This window comes from Myodes glareolus, chromosome X, assembly GCF_982192425.1.
Source record: "Myodes glareolus chromosome X, mMyoGla1.1, whole genome shotgun sequence".
NCBI lineage: Eukaryota > Metazoa > Chordata > Mammalia > Rodentia > Cricetidae > Myodes > Myodes glareolus.
Genome location: NC_142053.1, coordinates 101,328,448 through 101,344,194, shown reverse-complemented (window position 1 = coordinate 101,344,194; position 15,747 = coordinate 101,328,448). Strand labels below are relative to the sequence as shown.

The window sequence follows — 15,747 nt, the reverse complement described above, 5'->3', positions numbered from 1 at the left end:
CATTTACCTTCATGAACCAGGAGTGTGAAACCTTTATGCCATCATTATCAGAACCAGTTGGGCGTTTCTATAGTCTTGTGCCCAATGATAGCCCTTTGGATGATCCTTTGAACAATCCCTATGAACGTGGTCAGAGTGTTCACATTCCCAGCATGTATGGTCTGGTGGACAGAATTATCATCCTTGTCAAATTTGGCATTAACCAAGGCATTGATGGAAGCTGTGAAGTATGCAAATATGTCCATTCTCTGTGTCAATATTATGGGCAGCCAAGACCTACTTATGAATATTTTCATTTCAAACAAGTGCGATGGTATTATTGGGACAGTGTTGAGCCTCTACCAGGTTAGCCGTTTAATAAGGATATCCTTGGTAGGGCCAGATGGGATACTTTTCAAGAGCATTGGTGACATGGGTCAAAAAATTCTGGAAATTCTTCCACAGATTGTTGAACATGGTTGTGAAAATAGCATACACTGTCCTGGGACATACAAAGTTTGAGGGCCTTGAAGCCTAGGCTGAACACTTTTTGGAAACAGGCATATCGTCCATTCATGGAATGTGAGACATGATTGGTATATTTATCCACAACCAGTAAGCATGTCCAGAGTAATATTAAGCCAATTTGAACATTTGTACATGCTTAAGTATCTGGTGCATTATCATAAGCAGAGTGCCACTGTAGAAAACTGTGGGGTCAAGAACAACCTTAACATAGAATACCATTCATAATGGGTTTGAGGCTATATGTTTTGAGTACTTACTCAAAATAAGAACAATTAGGGTACCATCAGTCACCCTTGCACACTGCTGCATGACTCCCAACTTGCTCCTGGCTCTGCTGCTGCTAGGAGAGCACATAGATGACAAAGACAACAACACTTGGACATACAGACTCCACAGAGATGGAATGCACCCAGAAATGCTCAAGCACATTGAAAATGTACTGAAATCACAGATGTTGGACACAGCACTGACCCCCCTTCATTCAGTGATAAATACAGATGCTTCACCTTGCCCTGGAAGTTGAAAGCGAGGACACATTCAACATGTCACACTGTAACATATGAGGAAGACAACATGGGATACAGTGCCTCCTTCCAGCACTAACTGGGCAGTTTTGAGTCTTGGAACCCAGGATATCTGGAGAGGGACTATTACCCCTCAGGCCCTCTGACTTACCCTAGAAGAGGAACGACCCAGTGGTTGCCTCTGGAATATGGACAGAAAGGTGAGAGGTTGGGGAGGAATAAATTATTCCTGCTGGGGGTCCCTTCTCAATGGGAATATGAGGGGGGAATTCCAGAGGAAGCAGTTACATTTAATCAATGTGGGATAGAGCAATTGAGACAGAAGTAGGGGAGAATGATGATGGCTGGCCAGAAGGGCCACTATAAACTCCATGCAACAGGCAATCATTACTCTTGCTGTGTCCTAGCAGAAGATCTTGGCTGGACAGACTCCCTGAATGATTCAGGTGGGGCAATGTCTGACTGTCTGTGTTATCCTTTGTGAGGAAGGAGGTTCCAGGAGTCACAGAAAAGGCAATGCGGTGGGTAATGATAACAGGGCAGAGTCATGGGCTTAGGCCATTCTAGATGTCATACACCTAGGCCTTCACATGAAGTGCATCATTGTCTCCAGAATGTGCTCTGAAAGGACGTCTACCTTAATCAAAAATGTTTTCTCCTTGTCAGGCACCTCTTGGGTCATGACTATGTGGACATAAATGATATTAGAACAGGAAATGCTGAATCGGGGCCAGAATGCTTTGTGTGGTATGAAGAAATTCAAGTGACTTTCTCTTCCTCCTTCTTCATTTTGGAGCAACAGGCAAAACTTCTGCCACTGAGGCTGCCCTCCTCTCCCTGAATTCAGTCCAGCCTCCCTTTCTCCATGACCAACTCCTACTGGGTCAGGGCTAGCTTCTTCAGACCACAGCAAACTGAACAGCTCTTTTCTCTCTAACATTCCTGCTAGGTCTTTCAAGATTCCCCTTCCACAAATCAGTCTCATCCTCTCAAAGAGGTGAGTCCATCTCTCTCCAAAGAATGTGGCATCAGTAGCCAATCTGATACAACCTGTCCCAAAAATATCAGAGGAGTTGCAGTTGTTGTTTCCACCTAGGACTGGAGGGTGTGATGTGGTCTCCAGAGGCCCAGAAGCCTCAATGACCTCTCATCACTGCAGGAAGCCTCATACAGAATCTCTGACTGAGCATCCCACTAAATGGAGTGAAAAATATTTTTTGAGCTTGGGCTTTGAGAAAGTTCTAGAGGAGGAAAGGGGGCCAGCTACCTCCTCAGAAGATAGAGATGGGCCCAAAACAGCCAGGGGCTCAACAATTGTGCACCTGCCAAGATATAAGAAATGTGGTGATAATAATCTTTACACCAGCACTCAATGGGGCCAAGAAAGTTGGGGAGAGAGCTCAAGGCCCAGACCTTCTCAATTTCAAAGTTCAGCAAAGCTTCCAGAAAATGCTGCTTCTGCTTCATGCTCTGCATATTGTGGGTGAGAGCCAAGGTAGAGGTAAAAATGGAGGGCAAGATCAAGGGCAGCAGTCCTTGCATGCGACTCACAGAACTTTTGCTAACTTTAGTGAAAATAGCTGCCATTTAAGGAACACATTCCAATCCTAGAAAGGAAAGGGGATTCAACCACAGTGGAATTGCCAAAGCCTTTCTGTGAATTAAGAGGCCAGCTACTGTCCTAATGTCCTTTAGTAGGTGGCCACATAACTGGATTAGTTGAGAAAAGAGACTAGGAAAGGATGTATAACAGTCCACACTCTGAAGAGTGATCATGACTCCCCATAAAGGAAATGAACTGTTGTAATAGTTTAAAGGAATAAAGATAATAAAATGAATGTTAAACTTGTAGAAAAAGTAATAGAGTAAGAAAAATTAAACCACATAAAGATGGAATACACAAAGAGAGTTTATATTATGCATGTTATTGTGCTTTATTTGAATTTTTGACTGTGAAGGAGCTAAGTACAGAGATAAATTTCATTGTATAGGCTGCTAAGCTAAACCAACATATTTATCTTAAAGGTGCCTTATTTCATAATATAGATCTAAGGATATGTTGCTTTGGAAAAGAAGTTCTTTGTTTCCACAGAGATTAGAAGCTATGTATTTCTTCCAGACTAATGTGGTTTTATGAACAAAAACCCCTGGAAAGGACTACATGAACATTCCCCAAAACACTTCTCCCAGTATACAGCTGGAAGTAGTTTGGAGAGAGCTATGCCAAAATTCCCAAATATTGTTTATAAATGGTTGTTTACATTTAAAGGGGGATATGCTATAGAGAATTGCATTGGTGTGGATCTTGGTTTATTGACACATATTTAAGGTCAATTTTGTTACATGTGTATTTCTGCTCTTGATTATGGTATTGTGTGTACAGCCCATATAAAAATGTAATGTATAATTAAGAAAAATAGGTTAATAAGTAATCATCTATAATAGATCTTGCAGTTATACAAGTTGTTTCCTAGATATATAGAGTTATATTTCAGTTAGATAGGCATTCTTCAAGTCTTTCAGAGACCTTCATAATGTCGCATTCAAAATTTTTTAAGAACTTAGAACTTTTCATGACAGTGAGACACATCTGCTCCTGACAGTATCAAACTACTTCAAGAGGAAGTTAGGCACCAAAGAGTTTCCTTGTGGAGTTTACAAGCCACTAGGGTAAAAACCTGCTCTTGCCTGAACTGCTTGATGGTATGCTGTGTGAAGTGTACATTCAGGACTCACAAAGAAATGACTGCTGAACTTGCCTAAAGGTGAGATTGTCTTTCAGGGTTCATGATACATGAAAGAGTCTGCCAGACATTCTGTAGGACACAGAAGAAAGCAACTGATGAACTTTGCTGTTACAAGACAGAACAAATCTTTAAATGTTCTTCTTCATGGATAAGTGTGCTGGATACTTTGGGTCTGTAGGCTGAAGATGGGTGTCCCAACAATGCAGAAAAACTTTAGGTAACTGTCCAGGTAGCAAGATGCCTCTGTCAATTCTAGAGTTTTGGAGGTTATTTACAATACACTTTCTGTTTACTTAGGTAATATTATATCCTTCTGGAAACTTTGATAGAGTTGAAGAATAGATAGTTATAGTTTTTCTTAGTTATGATAAAAGATAAAGTAGATATAAATATTGTAACTGTAATTCTTGCTTGATACTTGTTTTGTTATGTGCAATTTTACTATATTAAATTTAAAGCCTTCCTTTTTGTTTGAACAGAAAATGGCAGGTAATGTTGGATTCCCCTATGTATGCTGTGAATATCATTTGTTAATTAAGAAACGGTCTTGACCTGAGATAGGGCAAAAGAGTAGAGCTAGGTGAGGAAAACTAAACTGAATGATAGGAGACAGAAGGCAGAGTCAAGAGAAGTCATGTAGCCTCCACCATAGACAAATGCAAGCTGTCAGCTGGAACCTTGTCAGTAGGTCGTGAGCCTTGTGGTAAAATTTAAAATAATGGAGAAGAGTTAATTCTAATTGTAAGAGCTAGCTAGCAATACACTTAAGCTATTGGCCAAACAGCATTGCGAATGATATGGTTTCTGTGTCATTATTTCAGGGATTAGCAGCTGGGAACAAACTAGCAGCCTCTTACAACAAAGAACGTTCAGAGAATCCCAGAGTAGACCAGGGAAAAAGTTATCAGTTGCTCTCAGGCCACGAGGTAGTCTGCTGTGACAAGGACTGAAGGGAAAGTAGTGTTCACAGAACAAGTGTGCTTCTTATAGTGGGAGACTTCTGTGACTTATTAAGCCATAGCGATATGCTCACACAGTGTCTCTGGGCAAAAATGACCTGTTGGAGTGTCTTTTATTGGTTCTACCTTCTGGGTGCTCAGCCCTTATGTGGAGGTACTGGGACAAACTGATTCATGACTGAGAATTCCTAACCAGGAAGACAAGCAGGGTAAAGAAATGAAAATGTAGTCGTAGGAAAGAAAACCCCAACTCACCAAGGTCTTAAAAAATTAGAATAGAGGTCAACTCAACAAAAAAAAAAGCAGAAGGGGGCAAACTCAAGATGTTGGCAGAAAGTCAGGACAGAGACAGCAGTGGGGGAAGCAAGCAAGAAAGAAAAATGCCCCAACAAAGGTAAGAAGGATTCAAAGAGTGAGCAAAAGAACAAGTTCCATTGTGGGTGACATTTGTTGTGGGCATTTTGCTGCTGCCTGTTGTGAAATTCCCATTTCCTGTGGCCAGAGACAATGACATAGTCTCCAAGAGATTCTAACGCAAAATCTCTTTATTGTAAAAGGGTCAGGGATTTTATAGGGTTAGAGAAATTAAGCTTCTTTAGAAACATTTCTAGTTGATTCTTTTAAAACTCATGGTTGCAGTTAACATGTTGTGATTATCTAAGAGTGCATGTCATTAGATACCATGGTTTTGGTCCACTGCAAGGACCAAATTGCTTTGGCCAATTTTTCTTATTCATTTTGAGTTTGCATTGTTTACTTGTGTTTGTGCTATTGCCCTCCCTCAGTTATTGAGCTATCAAGATGAGACTAAAATACATTAATCGAGAATGGCAAAATGAAAGTTATTGGTAACATTGATAAAATAACCTGAATGTTATATACCTTATTTTAGAAAATGAGAAAACACATTAAAATTTAACAATGAAGATAATGCAAAATGTGCATTATATATATATATATATATATACATATATATATTATACTAAGTGTGAATTCTCATGTATTTATATAGGTATACATAGTTTACTTTCAGAAAAGAAAGGCCCAAGAAAGAGGTTATTCAGAAATTGTAGAGAAATAGTATAAGTTTCAGCAAAATAGAATGTTATTTACCAACACTTAAATAAAAGAGCATGTGCAAATAAAATGTATCATGTCAGTTAAATATGTTATCATTTATGAAAATAATTTTCAAAAATAAAACTTCAAGCATCTCTTCTGTTCTTGCAACCTCAGAAACAGTTCACCCACCTGCTCCAGACAGTTATGGGAGCCAAGGGATATTTCTGCCTCCTACCCATGCCACCACAAGGCAGATGAGTAATGGGAACAACTGCCTCTTGCTCACTAATTTAGAGCCGACTCACCCACACCTCTGCAAGTAGGGTTGGTTCCATTGTGTTGCCAAGATAAGTCACAAGGCTTGCTCTTCTTAGTGTGGCTACCGGCAGGAGACCATGTACAGCTGTTTTTTTGTGTGTGTGACTTAAGGGCAAGTTCTGCCACCTGCCCCAGGCATTTACAGATAAAGATAAATGGCATCTATCTCATGCCTGTGCCACCATACAACAGATGAGATGTGGAGCTAGGTCTCCCTTGCTCTCCACTTCAGGACTGGCTCACCCACACCTCTGCCAACAGGGTTGACTACATGTTATTGTCCCTATGAAGTTAAAGGTTCACTCTCCTGAGTATTGCAGCTGTTTAGAGGCAGAGACAGCTCTCCTGCTCTTATGACCTCACAGCCAGTTCTCCTACTTATGTCACTTATTGAATGGCAGGAGAGAGAAGACATCTTTTTTTCTTCAGGAGGATGACTGTCCAGGTTACAGACTTTTAGGGTGGTAGGAGTTTCATATTCTCAAACATTAAACATTTTACTCACTCACTTTTTGCTTATATAATTTCAGAATGAACACAAGCAAGTGTCAACAGTTACTTTGGAGCTATAATTTTCAAAGAGAGCACTGGCATCTATAAACATAATTATATGTAATTTATCATTGTAAATGCAACAGTAAAATTCAATGAATTCAAGAATGATATTTTCAAACATGCTATTTTAGTAATTGGACAAGTTTGCATCATAATTAGCTGGGAACAAAGAAATTCTATATATTGATTTTTATGTTTTACAAAAATTAACTTAAGCCTTTTGTGTATATCTAAATGTAAAATGAAAAAAACTATACAATTTTCAAAGGAAAATGTGAGGAAATTATACAAAATTTTACTTTGGCAATGACTATTGGATGCAATACCAAAAGCAAAATCATTGATAGAATGAAGAAATCCAAATTACTGTGAAAGAAATGAAAATGTTTACAGGAAATTATAAGATAAATGTCTCATAAATTAAAACTTTAAATTTATGTGTTTATAAATATAAATATATATGAAAATATATATATATGAAACTATCAATAACTCTAAATATCTCATCAGAAAATATATATCATATGAATATATGAATAGAAATTGAGGACATGAAATGATGATAAGATTTGTATCTCTTTATAAAACTATAAATTATTTAAATAAATATGTAATATGTAACTAATAGAAAGGGAAATACCAAAATAGTGTCACTAATACAATCTGACAATTATGGAACATGCCATGTATTCTGATTTTTTGCTACTAAGAATGCAAATTCACTCTTAAAGTATATTACAAAACAAAATTTACTGAATTATATAGCAATCTGAACACTAATATTTGTTCTAATGATATAAACAAGTATATATGGAGAAGATGATGCCCCATTTAAATGTTTATTATTGATATGAGCATGGTCAATCCCTCAGATCCATTTTAATTAAAAGGCATTATCTAGGTCAGACTCAAAGGAATGACAAAACCTACACCTGATCTGAGTACAAATGTTGATAATGTATTGAAACTATTGCTCATATCTTCCTTTGCTTGGATGATTGCCACCTAAGACTGCTCCTCTAGAAAGACTAGAAAGCTACCTCCTCATTCAACAGTATTTAAAACCCAAGTTGTATTGTATCTCTTAATGTCAGAAGTAACACTCATAAGTACTCACCTACATGCCTTTCCCAACTTGAACTGAAAAAGATCAACAATGAACATGCCATAGTGGACAAAGTAGGTGGGGAAAAGATCGTATGTCTCAGCCCTACACAATGAACTATAGGCAACTGAGCAAAGCTGGAAGAAGGAGGGGAAGTTTTCTCCAGGGAAGAACCTAAAACCTTGCTGCAAACTGCCAGATGGTCAGACCAGAAAACACACAAGTTATATTCTATAGACTGAGGGCTCACTCGTGCACACACACACACACACACACACACAAACATGCACACATGCATAGTGTGTGTACTCCTTACAGTTGTGTAACTGTATCTAAATATATATATATATATTTGCAATAAATTTGAAAGGGAGGCAATGCATTTGAAAGAGATATGGCTGGTTTATATTTTAGGGTTTGAAATAAAGGAAAGGAAGGGGAGAAATATGATTTTATTATAATCTCCAAAACAAAACAGAATCCATGGATCTGTAGATAATGGGCCTTTAGACCAAACTACTCCTAGTATTATAAGAAATGAGCGCATTGTTCAATTGTCCCTTAGTATTTATCTTTATACAAATAAATTATAACCTAATTCAGCACCTATCAGAGAAGCTTCTTTTGCAAAGGATTGAAAAAGTAACACAGAGATGCAGACTATGAATGTGGTATTGTTCAAACCTCAAAGTTACATCAATACCACACTTGTACCTAAGACTTGGGGAGCCTATAGAATGTGGAAATGGAAAAATGCTGAGAGATAGAGGTGGTGAATAAGTATGGTGCAACATTGTTTCTGAGCAATAGTTATACCTGCCATCTATAACTGCATGCTTAAGACCTTTGGAAAATCAAATCTGACAAAATTCCATCACGGATGAAGGAAAGGGTCAAAACATTGTACTGCTCACCTAGATGAATTTCTAATCACAAATTCTGACTTGTGGGAGGACAATAAATTTTTTGTAGCAACCTGACCTGGGATATAAGGAAATATGTATATCACAGGAGATTGTTCTAAACCTGTGCATATACTGAACCACTAAGTGGACTCAATGGGTTTCACAAAAATAGCACATGAAATTGGTAGGAATGTGTAGTAGTGATGGTAGAAATTTGAATAGCACAATTTGAATATGGATTTTATTAAAGCATATGTGAAATTCTCAAATAATAAAGCAAAACTTACACACAACTGGTATATGATTACAGGCTGGAGAGGTGGCTCAGCCATTAAAGGCTAGACACACTACCAAAAATATAGGAGTTCAAAGGGGGTATGTGATTACATTGCATAATTTTACCCCTTGCCCCAAACAATGTGCAGGAGATGAGAGAGTTGACATCCCCCACGTGCGTCTCTCGAGAAAACTAACACTGCTTCTTGCCTAGGCATCACACCCAAACTGGCCCTGCTATCAGATGTGTGGGTGACTAGCTCCAAAGTTATGAGTAGGAAGATGAGAGATACACTCCCTATTACCCCACTGATGTCTTGGACAAGTGGAGAGTCTGAACCTATGTACATGGGAGCAGGAGAACTGTATTTGCTCCTGAGCAACTGCAAGGCTAGAGACATTGGCCTCTGTACCTATCCTGGGCAATATAGAGGAGCTAGCACTAATGCTTGCAGTGTAGGGAACCTGAAAGCATGAAGGCAGGAGATTTGGCCTCTGCCCTCACTTCTTGCTGCTAAGGGTGAACTAACCAGGGCAGTGATAAAATGCTCATCCTGATTGTAAGGACAGGAATCATTGGTGAGGTGACCTGCAACTGTCCAGGCTCAGAATCAGGGCTATGAGTTGACCTTCCCCTAAGCCCACACTATCTATTATTTGCTGGATTATGTGAAGGAACCTTACTCAAAGACTCAAAGCTGCAAGATCTCTACAACACAGAGTAACAACAGAATATCCAATAAGAGTAGTAGTGAGGGCTTAGTATTGATACCATAGTAGATTCAAGAGCCTTAGTACTAGACCAATGAAATCTCTTTGCAATGAAAACTTACAAGTAAATTTATATTGACAAAGGGGTTAACTGCATGACTCACTTTGTCACACTACAGAATCTGTGAAGAAATTTTTATTTTTTTCCTTTTTCTTTCTTGGTCTTAAATTTTGTTTTATTTTGTGGAGTGGGTACAAGCGCAGATTGAGGGGCTGGAGAAATGAATGAGTTAAAGATACATGATTTGAAAGACACATTGAACAAATAAAAAGAAAGTAAAAAAGAAACAATAAAAGTTTTCTTAGCTCTGAATTGTGTGTGTGTGTGTGTGTGTGTGTGTGTGTGTGTGTGTGTGTGTGTGTATTTCAGAGGGATCACCACATAGAACAATAATGTATTAACAATAAAACCTGCATTCTGGACAAAAACAAAAAACTTTTTAAGACTAAAAACAAATTGAACAAATTTGATTCCAGCAGAATATGTTTATAATACATTTTAAAATAAATAATTTAATGAAAGAAAAATTAATGTGTATAGCACACAGTTACTGTATAAAAAATCAGTATAATAGCAAAAAGAGCCTTAGATAATTATAGTAAAATAGAAGCATTTAATTCCTTTGTGCTCAAGTAACAGTAACAAAATAATTTATTCATAATGAAAATAGAAACGATATAATTTCTTATAATAGTTTATGTGTATTTGGATAAAGGACATAAACATTAAACTGAATAGAAATAAACAATAAAAACATTTTAATAACATATTTGGCATGTTCTAGAACAACCATAGCGTTATTAATAAGAGGATTTGGATCACCTACAAATGTACATAAAAGAAGTAGAGGAAGACTATCACCATCATCACAATAAATGAAGAAAAACTGAAAACAATTCCACTAAAATCAGAAAGAAGACATGATTGTACACTTTATATCTACTCAATATAGTACTTGAAATTTTAGATAGAGAAGGAAGACAACTGAAAGAGATCAAATGAGTGAAAATGGAATAGATGTTGAAGAATATTTATTTATGGATGACATTATAGTATAAATAAATGACCCAAAAATTCTACTAAGGAATTTCTATAGCTGATAAATACTTTCAATTAAGTGTCTCTATACAATTTAACTTAAAAAAAATCAGTATCCTGTAGTTGGATGCTATAAAGTAGTTCCATACTAGCTCAGAACTGAGTATCACAAGAGATTCATTATTTAGGGGTAAAGTGACAGATCACAGTCCTCTGTACAAGCAGGGAACAGGATCTGAATCCAGGACGAGAGAGAGTGGGGGGACACTCAAGCTTTATGTCTACATTTATAATACAAGAAAAAATTTCTAAGTGGTCTGGTATCTTAGAGGCTGAAAGGAAATCCCACCGCAACTGTTTTTCTTTCAATAAAAAGATGTCTAAGCTGATTATAAAACTTTATATAATAAGTTATATCAACATTTATATATTAATAAATATAAAGTATAAAGCCTAGAATTTCAATCAGCATAAACAATATCAAGCAATAAACATATGCTAAATATTTTAAGTTATCCTACTCTAAGAAGTCTGAGTAATGTATTAAAAATGACTTGGCTAAGTCATGAGAGGAAAGTAACTATGACTATGTAGTCTTCAATCCAATCTGAGAAGGGAAATAATATTACTTGAGAAGAAAGGAAGTGCAATCAACCAACTTCCAAACTGTGCAATAAATGACAGAGACAACTGGCCACCTGGGCAATAACCCAAAGTCTCATTTGCAATGTTGTAACAACCAACTTTGACTAAGGCTTAGAGTAAATAACAGACCATTTTAAAATTCAGCCGAATTTTCAAAACCATCATACACTGTCTTAGCAAGATTTGCAATCATTTTTTTCTTACATCCCGTTTGTCCTGTCTAGACACCGTGCATTTGTCAGTGTTTGAAACATGGGAAGTTCCTTGTTCAAAGACCAGTTTTGCCAAGAAGAAAACAAACTCCAAGTGGAACATCTTCAGTACTCAACATACTCTCAGGAATACATTGATTCTGCCAGGAGAAATCATGTCTCACCCCACAACTGAATCACATATCAGTTACAATCAACCCCTTATTGATATCCCTAACCCTGAGGACAAACTTTATTGGTAGAGGAGACATCATCTTCTAGAATTACTTCAAGCTGTCATGAAGGTGGTGTATTTTTTTGTATAGGATTCTCTAATAGTAAAATGATGGCTATGTTTCATAATTACTGTCTTGTATAATTGCAACAAGTCTCTGAGTCATTGGTAAGGTTTTTCTGAAGTTCTTATTTGAAATACTGGCCAGAACGTTGTAGGAAGGTGCACAATTTCAGTTAACCAAGTTATAATTATTTTGAGTAGATGGTACCCAAAACTGATCTTAAAGTAGCATCATGACATCAAATCAAGAAGATGGAATCATTGTTGTGGGGCCCTGTCTTCTTCCTGGAAATTTCAAGGATCACTACAGGAAAATTTATTGTTCTTTATGGAAAACTTAAACATTGTTTATATAGACATATATTCAATAAAAGGTATGACAGAGACAAAAATAGGTATGGAGAAAAGTAAAAATTTTCCTAAATTCTTTATTCTTTCTGTTCCATACAAGCTGACTCCTATCATGAGTCAGAAACTAAATTTTTCTTTTAGCAATATGCTTAAAAATAATAAGTATAGTCATTATCCATCTCCAAAGCCAATTTTAATTTTTAAGTAGAGATATATACATATTCAGGTAATGAAATTTTACCCTGCAGTTGACCTGTCCTATTAAGTCAGATTTCTCTTAACTTGGTGAACTTTTCTACATAGTATCTTTTCTCCTTTAGGTATCTATATGTCCAAAGTTTCTTGATATTTTGAAGGTGAGAATTTTCCTGCAAAGCAAGAACAGAAACCTTCCCAACCTCTTATGAGATTTCCTTATCACCTGTATGATTGTTCCCTCTGTGGATGAGCTGTTATTTCTTTTTCTCAAGAGGTTTCTTTTTTTTTTCAAACTAAATCTTTATTAATTTTTATGGTATCCATAGCTATTATCCTTCTGTAGAAACAAGAACAAAACCTCTTTCCCAACATAGTACATCTTCTGGTTCCCATTGTAAGGTCAACCCCTCATTGAAATACACTGAATGATTCATTCATATTTTTTTCTATTATCCATTGCTTCTCTGCTCCTGTTGTTCGTTTCTCATTAGCATTAAGAAAATCCAAAGTTAATAAAGCATTGTGAAATGTATTTCTGGGAGTATTTTCATTCCCTTTGTGCTTGTTTAACATGTACTTTATAGTTCAATTTGGTCTTTCGGTAACTGTCTGACCTGTAGGATTGTTTGATATACCAGTAATATGCTTTATATTACAATAAGCAAAAAACTGTTTCATTTCTTAGAGACATATGCTGTAGCATTGTCTGTCTTTATTTATGCAGGTATATCTATGGTCACCATAACTCTTAATAAATGTGTGATTACTGAATTAGCCTTTTCCAAGCTCAAAGCAGTCGTCCAATGTAAACCTGAATAAGTGTCAATGGTGTAGTACACATATTTTTATTTTCCAAAATCTGCAAAGTGGAACACAGCAACCTGCCAGCTTTAATTCCTTTGAAATACCCTTTAGGTTACTCACTGTAGGTAGCAGTATTTCACTATAGAAAGAACAAATAGGGCATCTAATTTTAATCTTCTTAGCTTGCTACTGACATGACTTTTTATGAAGTTCTGGGGTCTTAAGCATGTTTTCATACAATACTAGGAAGGATCCAAGTAGTTTTCTTTATAAGGTTAATTCTATCTATTTTTGGAAAATTGGTATTAATCTCTCTTAAAAAATAGCACTATCTATTTGCCAGGGTTCATTGTCTTCCCAGATTTTTTTTTTAAATTCATCAGTAGTAAAAGGCACTATAATCTCTGCTGGGTCTATTCCATTTAGTTGATGAAGTCTCAATTTTTCTATTATACTGAAATCAGAGAACCTTTCCACATAATTTTTAATTTTTTTGGTTTATGGGTAAAAACATCCATTATAAGATAATATCTTCCTTCTGCATTAAAATTCCTGCAGGAGAATTTGTATAAGGCAATATGAATTGAATGCAATTAAGATTTGAATCCATGCAATCCACATGTGAATTCTGTAATTTCTCTTCAACGAAACTTAATTATTTCTTAGCTTCACCTGTTAATTTCCTGGGACTATTTAAGTGTTTGTCACCATCTCATGTTTGTTTAAATAAATTATTAGAACATGTATTATTCCAATAGTGGGTCATAGATTGGAATGCCTTCTAGGAAACTTTAAAAGTCATTAAGGGTTCACAATCTGTCTTTTTGAATTTGTACTTTATGTGTTCTAATTTTTTGTAAACCTATTTTATAACCTACTGATAGAATTTCCTCTTTATATTATTTTTCAGGGGCAATTTATAATCCCCATTTAGACAAAACTTTTTTTTTAATTCTTCAAAAATTCTTTCTAGTATATCTCTGAATTTGAATCAGATATGTAGTGGTAAATTATAGATCTAGGAAATTGTTTTCATATTATTTCCAATGACTGACTTACAAAATATTGGCACAGGGTAGGGATATTGAGCATTCCCTATGGGAAGATGGTTCATTGATCTTTCCTTGTAGGTTGAGAATTATAGAAGGAGGCACTGTGAAAGCAATTTTTTATCTGTGCTTTTCTTGTATGGGTATAGGTAAGAAACAATATAATAAATCAATAGGTATAAGGAGCCTTTCTTTAGGCAATAGGGAAGGCAAAAGAATTCCAGATTGTGTAGGGCCCATAGGTTGGATTAACTTGTTGACAGCACTTAGATCTGTTACCATTTTTTTCATTTTCCTGATTTCTTTTTAACAACAAATACAGGAGAATTCCAAGGGCTGGTTGATTCTTCAATACGGTGAGCACCTACTTGTCCATGTAGCAGCTGTTTTAAAGCCTGAAGTTTCTCTTCTGTTAAACTCCATTGTTTAACCCATATTGGTTTCTTAGTCAATGGTCTTCAAGGTAGGGCCTGAAGACCTAGGTACCTCTGAAGGTTTGCTAGTTGTTTTGTGTTCTTGCACAAACTGAATGGTTGGAGACCTTTGTGTATAGTACCTTATAATATCCTTCCCAGAAGCATAAGTTTCTGGGATTGCAGGAATGTTAATCATCATATTCCAGTGCTGCAGCAGGTCACAACCCTATAAATTCTCTACTATATTAGCCACATAGAGCCTTAGCCTTTCCTTCTGTCCCTATGAGTTCAATCCATCTCACAATTTGTTTCACTTGAGATATGATTCCAATTTCTAGGAATTGAACATCTGCTCCTTGAAAAGGCAACTTGGATGTCAAGATTCTGGAATGATAGTCACATCCATACCTGTGTCCAGTAAGCTCTCAGTTACAATGTTATTTATACTCACTTTTAGCTTTGGTCTTTGATCATTCATAGAAGTCTTCCAAAATATGTGTTTCCTATTTTCTTTTGGATTTTTTGATTCATTGATTTATCATTCAAGTTTATTCCATCATCTGAAAAGTTTTTTTTTTCAGCATTCACTGGATGTTTTTTAATTTTCCTGGTGAGACATGTTCTCCAAAGTGATTGGGAATGACTGGACCACGTTTGATGTATGGGCCTGTGAGAGGTCCCCCCACCCCGAGGAGTTTCCTGATATTATCATGTTGCCTTCATTCCTTTTTTGACATCTATATTCATTGTTCCAATTTTGACTTTTCCCATGTCTTCTACATAATCTAGAAGGTTGAGACATTCTATTTTTACCACTCTCAGAGGAGACATTATTGTTAGAAATGCCTTGTCTACAATCTCTTCTCAGTTGTCCTATTCTAGCAGAATTAAAATAATTGCCATTTTGATATTTCCTCATACCTTTGGAAATTGTTTCTTCAACTCAAGCCTCAGTGTTATAGTCAAATGTCTTAATGTTCTTTGTATGAAGGATCCATTCATCCATTGATGCTTATCTACCCTTTAA

General features: G+C 36.3%; 1 pseudogene; it reads right to left on the bottom strand.

The window, feature by feature from the left end:
* Positions 1-847: 847 nt before the first annotated feature.
* Positions 848-15,747, bottom strand: part of LOC148117426 (SH2B adapter protein 1 pseudogene) — a 91,864-nt pseudogene continuing 76,964 nt past the window's right edge.